Here is a 16,678-nt window from a genome sequence, read left to right as displayed (position 1 = left end):
TGTGTCTTTATTTTACAACATCTTTGCGCCCCCCTTTTTGTTACTTTGCGCCCCCCTAGCAGGGCCCGCCCCACAGTTTGAGAACCACCGCTTTAGGCACTGTGGTGGAAGGAAAATTAGACTTAGGCTCAAATAGTCATTTATGGATAGTGTTTTGGCATCTTAGAAGTATTTAGAGTTACTGTATTACATATCAGAAACCTGTTCAGGCATATCAGAAAACCAGACAAAGGACAAGTGGACAACAAAGACAAGAATGTACTAGAAGCAGGCTGATGTAATACATCAAATGTATGATTAAGAGATGAGCAGATATCCTGTAAAGAGTAAAACTGGACAGTTGTCACATACACAGAGATTTCAAGGGTAATGTCTAAACTAAGAGATATTAAGGAACAAGGATATAATGGAGAAAGACTTTTATTTAGGCTGGTTGTGCTCTATGCTAAACGTCTCATGTCTTTTAACAAATCAGAATATGATATGTAAGCATGAATCAGAACTGTTATGTAAATACAGTTGTCAATAAGTATGAGCTTCTGTTTTAATTTAATGATCATTCTGACCCTGCTATAACAGACTGCTTTTCAAGAATGCTCCCTCTAAGGCATTTTGCCGAGGAGTAATTAAAAGATACAATGAACAGCTTTTCTCCTGCCTGATTACCGATTTGTCCTGTTACAGGATAAGTTGCTTTCTTTAATTAACAGGTTGATTACTACCACACAGTAAACTCATGCCCACACTAGTACAATAACAATTGATCTAAGGAGAAGTGATACAGCAGTGCTACCCATTATGCCACACTATTTTTATCAAAAGTGACTTACATATCACAAGTTCCAAGTCCTGGGTTTTAAATTGTGAGTATTTAGTAACTCAAGTTAGGTCAGTAAGGAGAAGTGCAAAATGTTACGCACAGGCAACGATCTGTGCATGCATGTATGTGTGCATATATATATATATGTGTATATATGTGTAATTGTATATGTGTATATATATATATATGTGTATATATGTGTATGTGTATATGTGTGTATATATATATATATATATATATACTGTATATATATATATATATATATATATATATATATATATATATATATATATATATATATATATATCCTGTCACACACGTGCGCATGGGAGGCAGCTAAAGGGCTTGAGTGACAGCAGTTCTGAGATATGCCGGGAGGTGGCAGAGTGCACGGACTCTTTTTCTCTCTTGCCTACAGACCGTTCCCGGAAGATTCCACCTGGCTCTCGTGACATCATTTCCGGGACCAAGCCAATGGAAGGAGACTTTACTGGCTTCAGCCCCTCTGACGTCACGTCCGGGCTCGAACCAATGGAGAACGAACACGACCTTGATCAATTATGACCTCACTTCCTGTCTTCCCCTTTAAAACCCTGCCCTTTTTCCTAATTCCTCAGTCTTGTCTTGGACTCAATTGTATGCACCTCAGGGCTGTTTATTTCATAAAAACGACTTTGCAGCCATGATACCAGATTATACGGGTGGCTGCCCCAAACCTTTATCTGAGTATGTCTCATTTGTGTGACAATATATATATATTATGGGGTGCCAAACAGGCAATTACAATGATTTTTGGAATATATAAAGTCAGCGTCGGAATATATAAAGTCATTCCTGAATATATAAAGTCAAAACTTGAATATTTAAAGTCAGCATCGGAATATATAAAGTAATTCTTGAATATATAAAGTCAGTGTTGGAATATATAAAGTCATTCCCGAATATATAAAGTCAAAACTTGAATATATAAAGTCAGCAGAAGAATATATAAAGTAATTTCTGAATATATAAAGTCAGCGTTATAATATATAAAGTCATTACCGAATATATAAAGTCAGCGTCTGAATATATAACCTCATTCCTGAATATATAAATTGAAAGTCGGATTATATTGATATTGATTGAAACGACTCAGGCACATTTTTAGTAAACTCAATGAGTTCCTAATACAACGTAATGAAATAAGTTAACAAAAACATCTTCAGAAAAATATTTAAAAAAAAAAACACTGTTCAGTTAAGTCATTCAAAATGATGTATGTGCCCGGCATTTTGAACACTATATTTATTTATTCTTTTTGTATGGGTGCATTTTTGGACGAACCTCACAAGCCCGATCAACTCTGAGTGGTTTCTGTTGAAGTTTACCTTTCACTAGTACGAGCGAAATGACAAGCATGGAAATTTTATATATTCATGGATGATTTTATATATTCCAACGCGGACTTTATATACTGTATTCAAAAACGACTTTATATATTCCGGCGCTGACTTTATATATTCAGGAATGACTTTATATATTCCAAAGATTACTTTATATAATCAGGTTTTGGTGTTATATATTCAGAACACTGACTTTATATATTCTGAAAATCATTATATTTGCCTGTTTGGCACGCCATAATATATATATATATATATATATATATATATATATATATATATATATATATATATATATATATATATATATATATATAGTTAGGTCCATAAATATTTGGACAGAGACAACTTTTTTCTAATTTTGGTTCTGTACATTACCACAATGAATTTTAAATGAAACAACTCAGATGCAGTTGAAGTGCAGACTTTCAGCTTTAATTCAGTGGGGTGAACAAAACGATTGCATAAAAATGTGAGGCAACTAAAGCATTTTTTTAACACAATCCCTTCATTTCAGGGGCTCAAAAGTAATTGGACAAATTAAATAATTGGAAATAAAATGTTCATTTCTAATACTTGGTTGAAAACCCTTTGCTGGCAATGACAGCCTGAAGTCTTGAACTCATGGACATCACCAGATGCTGGGTTTCCTCCTTTTTAATGCTCTGCCAGGCCTTTACAACATCGGCTTTCAGTTGCTGTTTGTTTGTTGGCCTTTCTGTCTGAAGTTTAGTCTTCAACAAGTGAAATGCATGCTCAATTGGGTTAAGATCAGGTGACTGACTTGGCCATTCAAGAATTTTCCACTTCTTTAGTTTAATAAACTCCTGGGTTGCTTTGGTTGTATGTTTTGGGTCATTGTCCATCTGTATCATGAAACGCCGCCCAATCAGTCTGACTGCATTTAGCTGGATTTGAGCAGACAGTACGTCTCTGAACACCTCAGAATTCATTCGGCTGCTTCTGTCTTGTGTCACATCATCAATAAACACTAGTGTCCCAGTGCCACTGGCAGCCATGCACGCCCAAGCCATCACACTGCCTCCACCATGTTTTACAGATGATGTGGTATGCTTTGGATAATGAGCTGTTCCACGCCTTCTCCATACTTTTTTCTTGCCATCATTCTGGTAGAGGTTGATCTTGGTTTCATCTGTCCAAAGAATCTTTTTCCAGAACCGTGCTGGCTTTTTTAGATGTTCTTTAGCAAAGTCCAATCTAGCCTTTCTATTCTTGAGGCTTATGTGTGGCTTGCACCTTGCAGTGCACACTCTATTTACTTTCATGCAGTCTTCTCTTTATGGTGGACTTGGATATTGATACGCCTACCCCCTGGAGAGTGTTGCTCACTTGGTTGGCTGTTGTGAAAGGGTTTCTCTTCACTGTGGAAATGATTCTGTGATCATCCACCACTGTTGTCTTCCGTGGACGTCCAGGTCTTTTTGTGTTGCTGAGTTCACCAGTGCTTGCTTTCTTTCTCAGGATGTACCAAACTGTAGATTTTGCCACTCGTAATATTGTAGCAATTTCTCGGATGGGTTGTTTCTGTTTTCGCAGCTTAAGGATGGCTTCTTTCACCTGCATGGAGAGCTCCTTTGACCGCATGTTGTCTGTTCACAGCAACATCTTCCACATGCAAGCACCACACCTCAAATCAACTCCAGGCCTTTTATCTGCTTAATTGATAATGACATAATGACGGACTTGCCCACACCTGCCCATGAAATAGCCTTTGAGTCAATTGTCCAATTACTTTTGAGCCCCTGAAATGAAGGGATTGTGTTACAAAAATGCTTTAGTTGACTCACATTTTTATGCAATCGTTTTGTTCACCCCACTGAATTAAAGTCTACACTTCAACTGCATCTGAGTTGTTTTATTTAAAATTCATGTACAGAACCAAAATTAGAAAAAAGTTGTCTCTGTCCAAATATTTGTGGACCTAACTGTATGTCAAAGGGGCGTGCGCCACAATACACACACACACACACACACACACACACATATATATATATATATATATATATATATATATATATATATATACATATACATATATACACATATACAATTACACATATATTCACATATATATATATATATATATATATATATATATATATATATATATATATATATATATATATATATATATACAGTGGGTACGGAAAGTATTCAGACCCCCTTCAATTTTTCACTCTTTGTCATATTGCAGCCATTTGCTAAAATCATTTAAATTAATTTTTTTCCTCATTAATGTACACACAGCACCCTATATTGACAGACAAAAAAAAGAATTTTTGAAATTGTTGCAGATTTATTAAAAAAGAAAAACTGAAATATCACATGGTCCTAAGTATTCAGACTCTTTGCTGTGACACTCATATATTTAACTCAGGTGCTTTCCATTTCTTCTGATCATCCTTGAGATCATCTTCATTTGAGTCCAGCTGTGTTTGATTATACTGATTGGACTTGATTAGGAAAGCCACACACCTGTCTATATAAGACCTTACAGCTCACAATGCATGTCAGAGCAAATGAGAATCATGAGGTCAAAGGAACTGCCTGAAGAGCACAGAGACAGAGTTGTGGCAAGGCACAGATCTGGCCAAGGTTAAAAAAAAACTTCTGCTGCACTTAAGGTTCCCAAGAGCACAGTGGCCTCCATAATCCTTAAATGGAAGACGTTTGGGATGACCAGAACCCTTCCTAGAGCTGGCCGTCCGGCCAAGCTGAGCTACCGGGGGAGAAGAGCCTTGGTGAGAGAGGTAAAGAAGAACCCAAAGATCACTTTGGCTGAGCTCCAGAGATGCAGTCAGGAGATGGGAGAAAGTTGTAGAAAGTCAACCATCACTGCAGCCCTCCACCAGTCAGGGCTTTATGGCAGAGTGGCCTGTCGGAAGCCTCTCCTCAGTGCAAGACACATGACAGCCCGCATGGAGTTTGCTAAAAGACACCTGAAGGACTCTGAGATGGTGAGAAATAAGATTCTCTGGTCTGATGAGACCAAGATAGAACTTTTTGGCCTTAATTCTAAGCAGTATGTGTGGAGACAACCAGGCACTGCTCATCACTTGTCCAATACAGTCCCCACAGTGAAGCATGGCGGTGGCAGCATCATGCTGTGGGGGTGTTTTTCAGCTGCAGGGACAGGACGACTGGTTGCAATCGAGGGAAAGATGAATGCGGCCAAGTACATGGATATCCTGGACAAAAACCTTCTCCAGAGTGCTAAGGACCTCAGACTGGGCCGAAGGTTTACCTTCCAACAAGACAATGACCCTAAGCACACAGCTAAAATAACGAAGGAGTGGCTTCACAACAACTCTGTGACTGTTCTTGAATGGCCCAGCCAGAGCCCTGACTTAAACCCAATTGAGCATCTCTGGAGAGACCTAAAAATGGCTGTCCACCAACGTTTACCATCCAACCTGACAGAACTGGAGAGGATCTGCAAGGAGGAATGGCAGAGGATCCCCAAATCCAGGTGTGAAAAACTTGTTGCATCTTTCCCAAGAATGCTCATGGCTGTATTAGCTCAAAAGGGTGCTTCTACTAAATACTGAGCAAAGGGTCTGAATACTTAGGACCATGTGATATTTCAGTTTTTCGTTTTTAATAAATCTGCAACAATTTCAAAAATTCTTTTTTTTGTCTGTCAATATGGGGTGCTGTGTGTACATTAATGAGGAAAAAAATTCATTTAAATGATTTTAGCAAATGGCTGCAATATAACAAAGAGTGAAAAATTGAAGGGGGTCTGAATACTTTCTGTACCCACTATATGCACACATATATATATATATATATATATATATATATATATATATATATATATATATATATATATATATATATATATATATATATATATATACACAAATGGATCAGAGCTTAAGTTTACTTACTTGTGCAATGCTGGGTGCTGCTTCTAGTCCATCTAAGGATAAGTGCCTGTATGTCCATCTAGTGGCGATGTCTCTGTCATTCCAAAAGATGGCTCATCAGAAACATTTGTAGTAATAAAATGCATCACATTTGTCATTCCAACATGAGGTGCATCATAAACAGTAGTACTTCTTTTATGAATCCCCTACCAATTGGCATATAAAGTAGAGACATAGGCATTGCATGGTGCACTACAAACATTAACTCTGAGGTCTACTTTGATTACTTAGATGCACAACTAGGTAGCTATAAATATATGATGAGTGACGCTATCCTACATGCAAACAACCTTTGCAAAGTATTTATGGATTTAAGTCCATACAATATAAAAGGCATAGAAAATGTTATGTTATATTGTTGTGGCTAAAGAATCTGGGAAAGTAACTTGAAAAACCCTGGCAGCGACAGAAGGAATGCTACTCCGTAAGGCTCTTGAGCAAGGCCCTTAACCTGCAACTGCTCCAGGGGCACTGTACAACTAGCTGACCCTGTGCTCTGGCCCCTAAACTCTCTGAAGAGTAAGTTGGGGTATGCGAAAGTGACAAATTTCTAACACAAAAATATTGTATGTGGCAATTAAAATGATTTTAAAAAATCACTAAAATCAAGGGTATTTCTATTCTGACTGATTAATGAACAGGTCAGGATACATATGGAGTATTGTGTTAACTGTGGTCAGCACGGTAAAATTTTGGTGCAGGAAGTTGTCCCCTAGTGGTCACAATATGTATGTTCTGTATATAAATAAAATGCAACAGCTGGCACAGAACACACTAAAACCTGTGTGTTGAGAAGTTTGAGGACACAGCAGTGTGGGTTTGAGTTCTGCTTTCATGAATGAGGCTCCCAATAAACATCAGTGTTTCCCACACAAGACTGAAAGCCTGAACAAAGGCTTTATTTTTATATTGTGTCGGCAGGCTGAGAGACGTTGTAGAATGTGGAGATGTTGTACTGCACTTTAATGACTCACTTCAGGCGTGACTCAGTTTCCAGGATCAATAACACGCTCCTGAAATGCAGCTGTTCGCTTCAAAATGAGGGGGCCTCAGTACCCACTTCAGTACTGGGCACTTGAGCTAAATGGGGGCACTCCTGGGGGTAATGCTTTGTCTTAACAGAAACAGCTATGGATGGCAGGAATAAAGAAGAATCTGCTAGAGATGTGGTGGCATGCTCTACTGTGTCCTTTGCTCAGATGTGTCAATATGGAGCAGCACTACAGCAGCTCTCAGACAGGTACAGTCATCGAATAGTCAATCTTCCATTTTATTACCGAGCCTGCTTAAAGCAATTTGGGGTCACAGTGGCTGAAGGCTATCCTAGCACCATTGATTTGGACATGGCACCAGATATCAACCAGTCCATTCGTTTTCAAACCTGCTTATCCAATTCATGGTCAGGAGAAGCTAGTACTGACCTCAGGAGTAGTGGAAGCAAGATAGGAGCCATCCTTGGACAAGCTGTCAATCCGTCAAGGGGCAGCAAATCAATAATAACATAACATTCTTACATCACTCAATTCTATGTAGGGTCACAGGGAGCAAAACCTTTCCCAGCAGTTATAAGCTGAAAGGATCACTGGATGACTCTTGTTAAACTGTTCTCCCATGCAATCACTAGCTAAGTTACCTGTTGAAGACAAGTATTACAATAAATTCTAAAACATTTGATATCTCTTTACTTATGTGTACCTTCACCACTCCTTCAACATCTTTCCTCTGTTTCCTCATGTCTCAATCTCTCTTGTCCAGTGCTTCTTCTCTCTTGACTACCACCAATGGCAGACAGGTCCCTATGATAACCTCATTCGTACTCTTGCAAACTCTTCCTATCTTTAAAGGCCACTCTCAGTGTTCCTCCTACACCTTTCCTTGGTATCCTTGTGTGTCTCAGCCTTATTTGCCCAGTGATTCCTGTCTCTATTTGTGTTTGATTCAGCAACGAAAGCCAAATTGACCAATCAGATTGTTTGAAGGGACCAGATATATGCCTACATACACAACAGCATTTTATGATAAAGTGTTATAAAGCTTTTTATTGTAAAGACTGAATCCACTATGTGGTGTGGCTCACAAACATCATCAGCATCTGATTAAAATGCTGAACTATTCCATCGATCTGAGGGTGATAAATAAATGTTCTGAGGTGGTACGGAGGAGTTTGGTGACCTCCTTGAAAGTATGGGAAATGATCTGTGAGGATTTCTTTGCGGATACCCATACGCCAAAAAGACCCCAATAGGCTCCCGAGCTATATCTTTGAATATAGCCACCCGAAGGGGTATGGCCTCTGGATATCGGGTGGCATAATTGACCAGGACTAGAATATACTAATGCCCCCTTGAGAATGGTTTGAGGGGACCTACAATATCCATGCCCATTCGCTCAAAAGGGATGTCGATGTTGGACAGGTTTATGAAAGTGGAGCGATTCCACTGGGGAATCTGGGTCAATTGGCACTCCAGAGAGGATATGCAAAATCACTGCCCCTCCTGGGAGGCGGGTTTGTCTCTGAACCTATTGTTTCCTCCCCTTGCTCCAGGTCTGCGATGTCATGCTGGGTAGATGCCCCTTTACATGTTCTCTTGCATGGCTGGGACTCCTCCTGGGGCAAGTAGCCTCTGCTCCTTACCAGGCTCGTTGGACCAGAAAGGCATGGTGGGTCCTAGTTGGATCTATTTTGTCAGCAGTCTCTTCCTATAATCAGGACATATTGAGGTTTTGGTATTACCACCACACACTTTTGGGTTAATTGCCCTTGAACCATGATCCAAAAGTTTGCGGTGGAGTATTCCTTGGTCTCACCATGGATGCATGTGAGACAAGTCCACCTTCAGTCATACTATTCTGCCCAAACATAACAATGAGCAACAATGGTGACATTGCTGCTGGTATCACAGAGGGCTTGGACTGGGTGTCCATTAACCTGGCCATGACTGAAAAGGAAGAAACGAGAGGATTACACAACAACATAACAGCACCTTCCAGTCTCAGCCTAGGCACAGTCCATAGGATCGTCCCCTCTCTGACAAGTAGCCACCCTGTGTCTCGGCTCACCGTAATGGTAACACCATACAGGAGGAGGCAACTGCTCCATCTTTCATGGAGGCATCTCTGCATCCCTATTCTGGTTTTCGCTTTTTCTGCTCCGGCTGAAGTGGGTGCAGTGCCACTCCACGGGTAGCTCCATTTGACTGGCTGAGCAGTGGTGCTCAATAATTTCTACTAGAGTTTCCATATACGCCCAAGGTTGTCTTCTTACTGAGCGCACGAGATACTTAGGGAGAGCATGGACCAAAAAGTCAGCCATGTCCATTTCTACTATGCGCTCCGGTGTGTTTTCAGCAAGCCAAAGCCAGAGCATCATCCTCCCCCAGAGATCAAATGCTTGAGCCCTCGCAGGACGCTCAGGGCCAGATCTCCAGTCCCTGCACCTCTGGGTTTGGCAGGTGCATGTCAGTCCATGGCAAGTGAAGATCTTTCTTTTTAATGTGGTATAGTCAAATGCCAGCCCCTCATTGAATTCATAAAAACTTGAAACAGCACACAAGCTATACATAGAAATAAACAAAGGCATCCAAGTCATAATAAGCATATTGTGCTTCACCTGCCACAAAAGGAGCCAGCAGGTGACTCCATTCTCACCGTGTTGTCCGGTGGCTGTCCGTTCAAAATACCTATCCACCAATACCAAAAATGAGGAGGTAAGCTTTGAAATCCTCTCATGGACTGTTTGGTTTGATCCCCACAAGGGGAAGCAAAAGTGTGTACACTCCATGAGTCCCTATTAGGGCAAAAAACGTGCTGTGTACTCTGTATTATTTGGCAGGCACTATATATAATATCTATGATCTTCTTCACAGAACAGAGAGGACATGGTGGATGTCTGTCGACTGGCTGACTAACCACAAGCGTTATCTGGTAGGTAACCACCCAGATATCAGATTGTGATCAGACCTATGCATATAATACTCTGATCATGGTTAGTCACTCATGACACCATATGAATTAAGTGAACCAGCCACCGTGGAGCAATGTCTTAGGCTTTGCATTGGGCACTGATGTCCGAGGTTCGATCCCTGCAAGGGAAGCAAAAGTGAAACATGTGTCATGTACTCTTTGTATTGTTTGGCAGGTATAGATATATATATCTTGTCACACACATGCACATGGGAGGCAGATAAATTGCTTGAGTGAGGGCAATTCCGAGTCAGACCGGGATGTGGCAGAGTGCACTGATTCCTTTTCTCGCTTTCCTGCAGACCATTCACGGGGGATTCCACCTGGCCCTGTTCAAGTCACTTCCGGGTCCAAGCCTATGAAGAAAGACCTTGTCGGCTCCTTCCCCTTTGATGTCACGTTCGGGCTCGAGCCTATGGCTGAAGACCCTTATGAGCCCGACCCACCTGACTTCACTTTCTGTCTTCCCCTTTAAATGCCTCCACCTTTTCCTTATTCCATCAGTTCTGTTTTGGACCCAGTTTTCTGCACATCAGTGCTGTGTAATATATTCACGATTTTGTAGCCAGGATACCAATTATACGGGTGGCTGCCTCAAACCTTGCTATGGCTCTGTGTGGAGTTTCTGTGGATACTGCCTCCCCAAAACGCTAGATGGCAGCTTCCCTGGAATGCAGCAGAGCCCCGGATTCCCACAGGGCATTCTGGGACTTGGAGTTCGGTTTCTCAGCCCTGTTGGGTGCTGTGGGTGCCGCCAGGGAGAGCTGTAAAAGGACCTGGGGAGTCATGCTCAGGAGTCATGCTTCCCTTGTAGCCCAGAAGTACTAATGGATTACGAAAGAAGCTCCAAAGTACTTCTGGGCTGATTAAAACCTGAATTCTCCGTCTAACCCGGAAGTGCTGGGAAATCACGTGGGAGGAAGAGCAGAAGCACTTCCAGGTCAAGAATCATATACAGTAAAGGACAGCTGAAGACCCACCAAGAGACGGGTGGAGGTGGATTAAGCTTCCTGGGAGTTGTGGAGCAGAGAATTGAGAATGTTATTGTGCTTATTTAATTGTCTATGGGTAGCTGTGGTACTTGGAAAGCACTATGTAGAGAAAAGAAGAAAATAAATTACTTCTTGGTGTTTTTAACCTGTATCCTGCGTCTGTCTGTTGAGGTTAAAAGGGGCAACAGTGACCCCTAGCGTTCCACTCATTTCCATTTTATATATATATATATATATATATATATATATATATATATATAAAGCGTAAGGAACATGTATCTAGGTATCTAGATAGACTTAAAAGCTAATAAAAAGATGACTTTTGAGTCTATGTTCAAAAACAACAATTTTCCAGAAACAATGATGAAATTTCGCAACATGGAGCCTATATGGAGCAGGAAAATCGTCAAAAAGGAGATGTGCCACTTTGGGATTGCTTTCAGTTGGAGTCATCATGAATGAGGTGCCATTTCTAAGTTTTCGTATTTGTAATTAATTTAGCGTTGTGGTGTGACTCTGCATGACATCTAGTTTTTTATGTCTGGTAATATGAGTTTGATGACAGGCAGACATTTAATAATAGACACCAAGGCCAGAAATTGTGTTTTTAACTGAACAATAGCTTTTAACTGAGAGAGAGCCCAAAACTTGTACAAAAATATCCCCCAAACTCCACTGCAGCCCCACCTGCTGCCTAGGAATACTGCCAAACATTATTACATTCATCTCAATACATAACATAGTTGAAGGGCACATCTGTTGAATCTCACTGCCTATGAGAGTGTCATCTACTATACAGTATAATAAAACACTATGGTCTGTGTGACCAGTCCCTTACAAGCAATCTGATTGGTCAGGTTGTCTTTGGTGTGATTGGTCAGTTTGGCTTTGGTGACGCGATTAAAAAGGAGGTGCAACTGTGAGACACATGAGGAGGAGAAAAGGCATAGGAGGCACGTTGAAAGAGTTGCCTTAAAAGACAGAAGTAAAAAAACAGACAGGAGGAGAGAAAAACATCTCGAAAATAATGATGGAGTCTGAGAAGCAGGCTTTATGGCAACATGCTCAAGAGAGGGAGCACCAGTCAAAGGAGATTCAGACATACACAGATACAGAGGAAAAACCACTGACGCTGCACGTAGGACAAGAGATAGCAAATATTTTTAAACTGTTTAACTGCCTGTCTTTGACAGGTAGCACGATTAGTTTTATATGACTGGGATTGGCATAGGGTGACTGATCACATGATCCCCCCAGGATCTTTCATCGTGGTTCAGCATTTCATGTTATGCCACAAACATATCGATCTCTCACCACGTTTTTACAGTCAGTGAACATGGAGCACATTGGATTTAGCCGCACTCTTGTTCCACCTGTTTTTCATTCTGCTGTGGTACATGGAACATTAAATACATGGTGTGAAATGACCATGGAGACTTCGATGAACTTCAATGACCTTTTAATAGCAAACTGCAGGCAGAAGGTGGCATGGCTCTACCTAACTTTCAGTTTTATTACTGGGCAGCAAACATACAAGCTATAAAAACCTGGACATGGACACAAATAGATGAACAGACACAGGCTTGGTGCGCAATAGAAATAAAATCCTGCAGTACTTCTTTATATTCCCTGCTTTGTGCCCCAATAAATGCAAGTTATCTCCGATATACTAATAACCCACTTGTGCTTCACTCACTCAGAATATGGAACCAATGTAGGAAGCATTTTAAGATGGAGAATCTTTCATCTGTAGCACCTCTGCGTGAGAACTAACTTTTTCAAGCCTCGCAAACATATGCAGTTTTTAATATCTGGAAAACATTTGGGATTAAATCACTTAGAGATCTTTATATAGACAACATTTTTGCATCCTATGAACAATTACATTTCAAATTTAACTTTCCAGCGACACATTTCTTTCACTATCTTCAAATTAAAAACTTTGTTAAACAGAACCTGCCCGATTTTCCTCATCTCCCACCTTCCTCTATGCTGGAAAAAATATTGCTCAGTTTTGAGGACTCAGATAGCATTTCTGCAATATATAAAATTATTTTACAGTCTGTGACGATGCAGGTTCTCCACGCTCCCATCGTCCTTCCGGGAGCCCTTGAACTCGACACCGTCGGTAATGTCACTGATGAGCTTGGCAGTGAGGCATAACAATGAAGCAAAGGGGATGGTGTAAAAATGCCAAGTGCTTTTATTAAAACAAAACCAACATAACAGTGTTCAAATAAATAGTGCAGTGTCTCTTAAACATCTTCAATAAATAAACAATCCATAAAAACCAGTGATGAGTGGAGGTTAAAATTCAACAGAAAAAACATCCTTTAAAAAATGACTAAGTTAAAACAATGGCTGGAAGCTGTCCTTTGTACCACAAAGCCTGGTGTGTTTTTAACTGGTGACTCCCCTGCTTCTCCCTCCCAGGCTTTGCACCAGGGGAGCCACCTTACGTGCAGCTGACCTTCTCTCTACTCAACTGGTCTGGAGGCTTCCCAATCCCTGGCTTCGGTTCCGCTCTCTCCAGACCGAGACTTGGCTTCCCCAAATGGCCAGGACACTCACGTTGGGGAATCCACCTTCCAAGCCTCGCAACTCTCGTTGTGTTCCGCTGCGAGCCATCCTTCTTCTGGTCACTCCCACTCCTCACAATTCTCAGCGGGAACGACCACTATCAACTGCCCTAGGTGTCGGCCAAACACCCCGCTAAGGCTCACTGTCCAGCTGCCTCGCTCTCTCCCTCTCACTCACGCACCGGCTTTCTCTTCGCTACTTTCTGCTGCCTTCCTCTCCTGCAACCACTGTCTCTCTCTTTTCTTTTTTCCTCCTGCTAGCCGCCTCACGATTCAATTTATCACAGGGATGTGGATCAGCTGTGGCAATCAGCAGCCCCCGGGAATAATTACGGATCCCGACAACTCCTCACCTGTGCACTTAAGCAAGGACCGGCCGCATCACTAACTCCCCTGGGAACTGCTTCCGCCACACTACCACGCCCCCTTTCTAAGCCACGAGTACGGCGATTATTTATTTAAAAAGTGGCCTTTGACATGAGCTGTGGACCTGCTACACCACACAGTTCCTCCCTTTCAAAGATCCAAGAGGACAGTGGGAAAAGGATCTCTCACTCAACATATCAGAAAAGGAGTGGAAGGTAGCAATGCAGAGAATTCACTTGAGCTCAAAATTATATATTGAGCACATCTGTCTCGCTTAAAACTGTCCAAAATGTTTCCAGGGCAACATCCAACCTGTGAACGCTGCAATCAAGCTCCAGCCTCACTGGGTCACATGTTTTGGGCCTGCTCCCAATTAACATCATTCTGGACAAAAAATTTTAAGTGCCTTTCAGACAGCCTTGGTGCCACAATCCCTCCTAACCCACTAACTGTGTTTGGTGTTCTTCCAGATGGGCTTAAAGTGGAGAAGGACAAACAAACTGTGATCGCCTTCACTTCACTATTGGCATGCAGACTTATTTTGCTAAACTGGAAGAATCCTAACTCTCTTCTTTTAAGTCAGTAGGTAACTGATGTTTTATATTATTTGAAATTGGAAAAAATCAAATTCTCACTTAGAGGATCTGTGCAGAATTTTTTCAAAACCTGGCTGGATCTAATCAATAACATCTTAGAATAAGCTCTTAAAGCACTGAGGAAGCAGATTCTCTTCCCATTTCTTTTTTTTCTCCATTTATCTGTATCCGCTTATTAAATTCATCAATTTATTTATTTTTTCTAGCTCTAAGTTTTACTCCGTTGGCCATGCTCTCTTTCTCAGGGGTGGGGGTTGATTTGTTTTTAATCCTACTTTTTATAACAATTGATCTATTTGTATGGAATGATTACAATAAAATCAATAAAATAAAAAAATAAAAAAATAGCAAACTGCAACACATTACAACACATGCACTTGACTGTGAACCAAAGGCAGTAACAACATGTGCGTCCCTTTTCATACTTGCCCCATCTTCAGTCCATCCTTTAATCACTTCCCCGAAGTTGCCATAACACACTTGGTGAATACACTGTGTTCCTTTTAAATATGACACATGGAACATTAAATACACAGCTCCGCTTGCAGCAAACGCCGACAAGACCCTTCTTATCCGTTTGCACTGTCCAAAATACTCACTTTCCTTGCAGACGCTTACGTATGTATTATATTTTTGGTTGAGAGTTCATTGGCTGTTAACTTTCATAGTTACACACCCATGACTGAAAGGCTATGCACTTTTCCAGCAATTTTCAGTTACAGCATTCATTTATAAAATCTTAGCGAGTCGGAGGCAGTCAGAAGAGCACTCCCATGATGGTGGTTGTGTAATTTGACATACTCAGAGATTCCAACTAGTCTGTGATGTACTCCGATAAAATCGGTTTTAATTTTGTCTTTAGTTGTAAGGGTGGGCTGTGTGTGTATGAGAGCTGATAACCAATGAATGCTCATCTGGAAGTAAAAGGCATAGAGTGTATCGACAAGACTTCAGGAATGTGACTATCTTGGACCTCATAAGCAGAAGAGAAGCTCATCTGTCTAATGTCTCGTGTGTTATCTACCACAACAGAATGGATAAAAAAGAAAGAAAAAGGGACAGAAATTGCAGCTGAACTGCATTCATTAACCCTTGTTATAGCACTGACTTCGTATGACAGCACACTATGGCTGTAAGTAAAGAGAATGAGCTGGACTGTGCTAGAAGGTCCTCAGAAAGTAAATTAGACATATGCATCGTACCCCATGACAGAAAGTCACATAATGTGACATTGCTAGCAGTCACACTACAAGACTTTCAAATGTATCATGTTTCAGACACTGTTTCTCTTCTGGCTGGGATTCAGTGTCATGTTTCTTAACTTTTGTGATGTGTGCTCTGTGGCACAGTGTCGATTTTACATAAATAATCGTGCCCTGTGTAGGTGCGGGCTCTAAGTGGGTGTGCGGGTGCGTAAGTGCGTTTCGCTCCACTGTTAGCGGAGGCACTGTCTGACCGCACCGCATTCACATGCAGAGGCTCCGGCTCCTCACACCTGCACCCAATTGGCTAGCAGTTTTAAAAAAGAGCCAGCACAGGGGAAAGGGAGAGAGGGAGGAGTGTGTCAGAAGTGAATTGGCTTCAGAGGTTAAAAAGCGTCTGAAGAGCAGTCTTGGGCACGACGATCCGGCCACATAGGGAGGAATGGCAGCGCGACCAGGGGCACCGCAAAACAGCATAGGTTTTGGCGCTGTAGTGGTTAGGTCACCCCACTAATCATTTGTGTAGAGTGGAGCAAGCATGGCGGATGAGCTCCCCAGGGATTTGAGGTATGACTGCAGGTGCATGAAAGATAACGGGAGGAGTAACGACGTTGGGTGGTCTGCCTGGAACTATCTGGAGGCAGCTAAGACGGGGGTCGGTGATGAAGACCGTGGCTGCTGAGTCTCCGACAACTGCGTGAGTTATGAGTGAGCTGGGGAGACGAAAGAAGGAGGTGGGCTGGGATTATCCTGTACATTAAAAGAACTCTGCTTTTAATGGGTTTATTATAACTTTGTATTCGCCACAAGCACCTTCATTTTATTGGT

The sequence above is a fragment of the Erpetoichthys calabaricus genome, chromosome 1 (assembly GCF_900747795.2).
Source record: "Erpetoichthys calabaricus chromosome 1, fErpCal1.3, whole genome shotgun sequence".
Lineage (NCBI taxonomy): Eukaryota > Metazoa > Chordata > Cladistia > Polypteriformes > Polypteridae > Erpetoichthys > Erpetoichthys calabaricus.
This window is presented reverse-complemented; position numbering follows the sequence as displayed.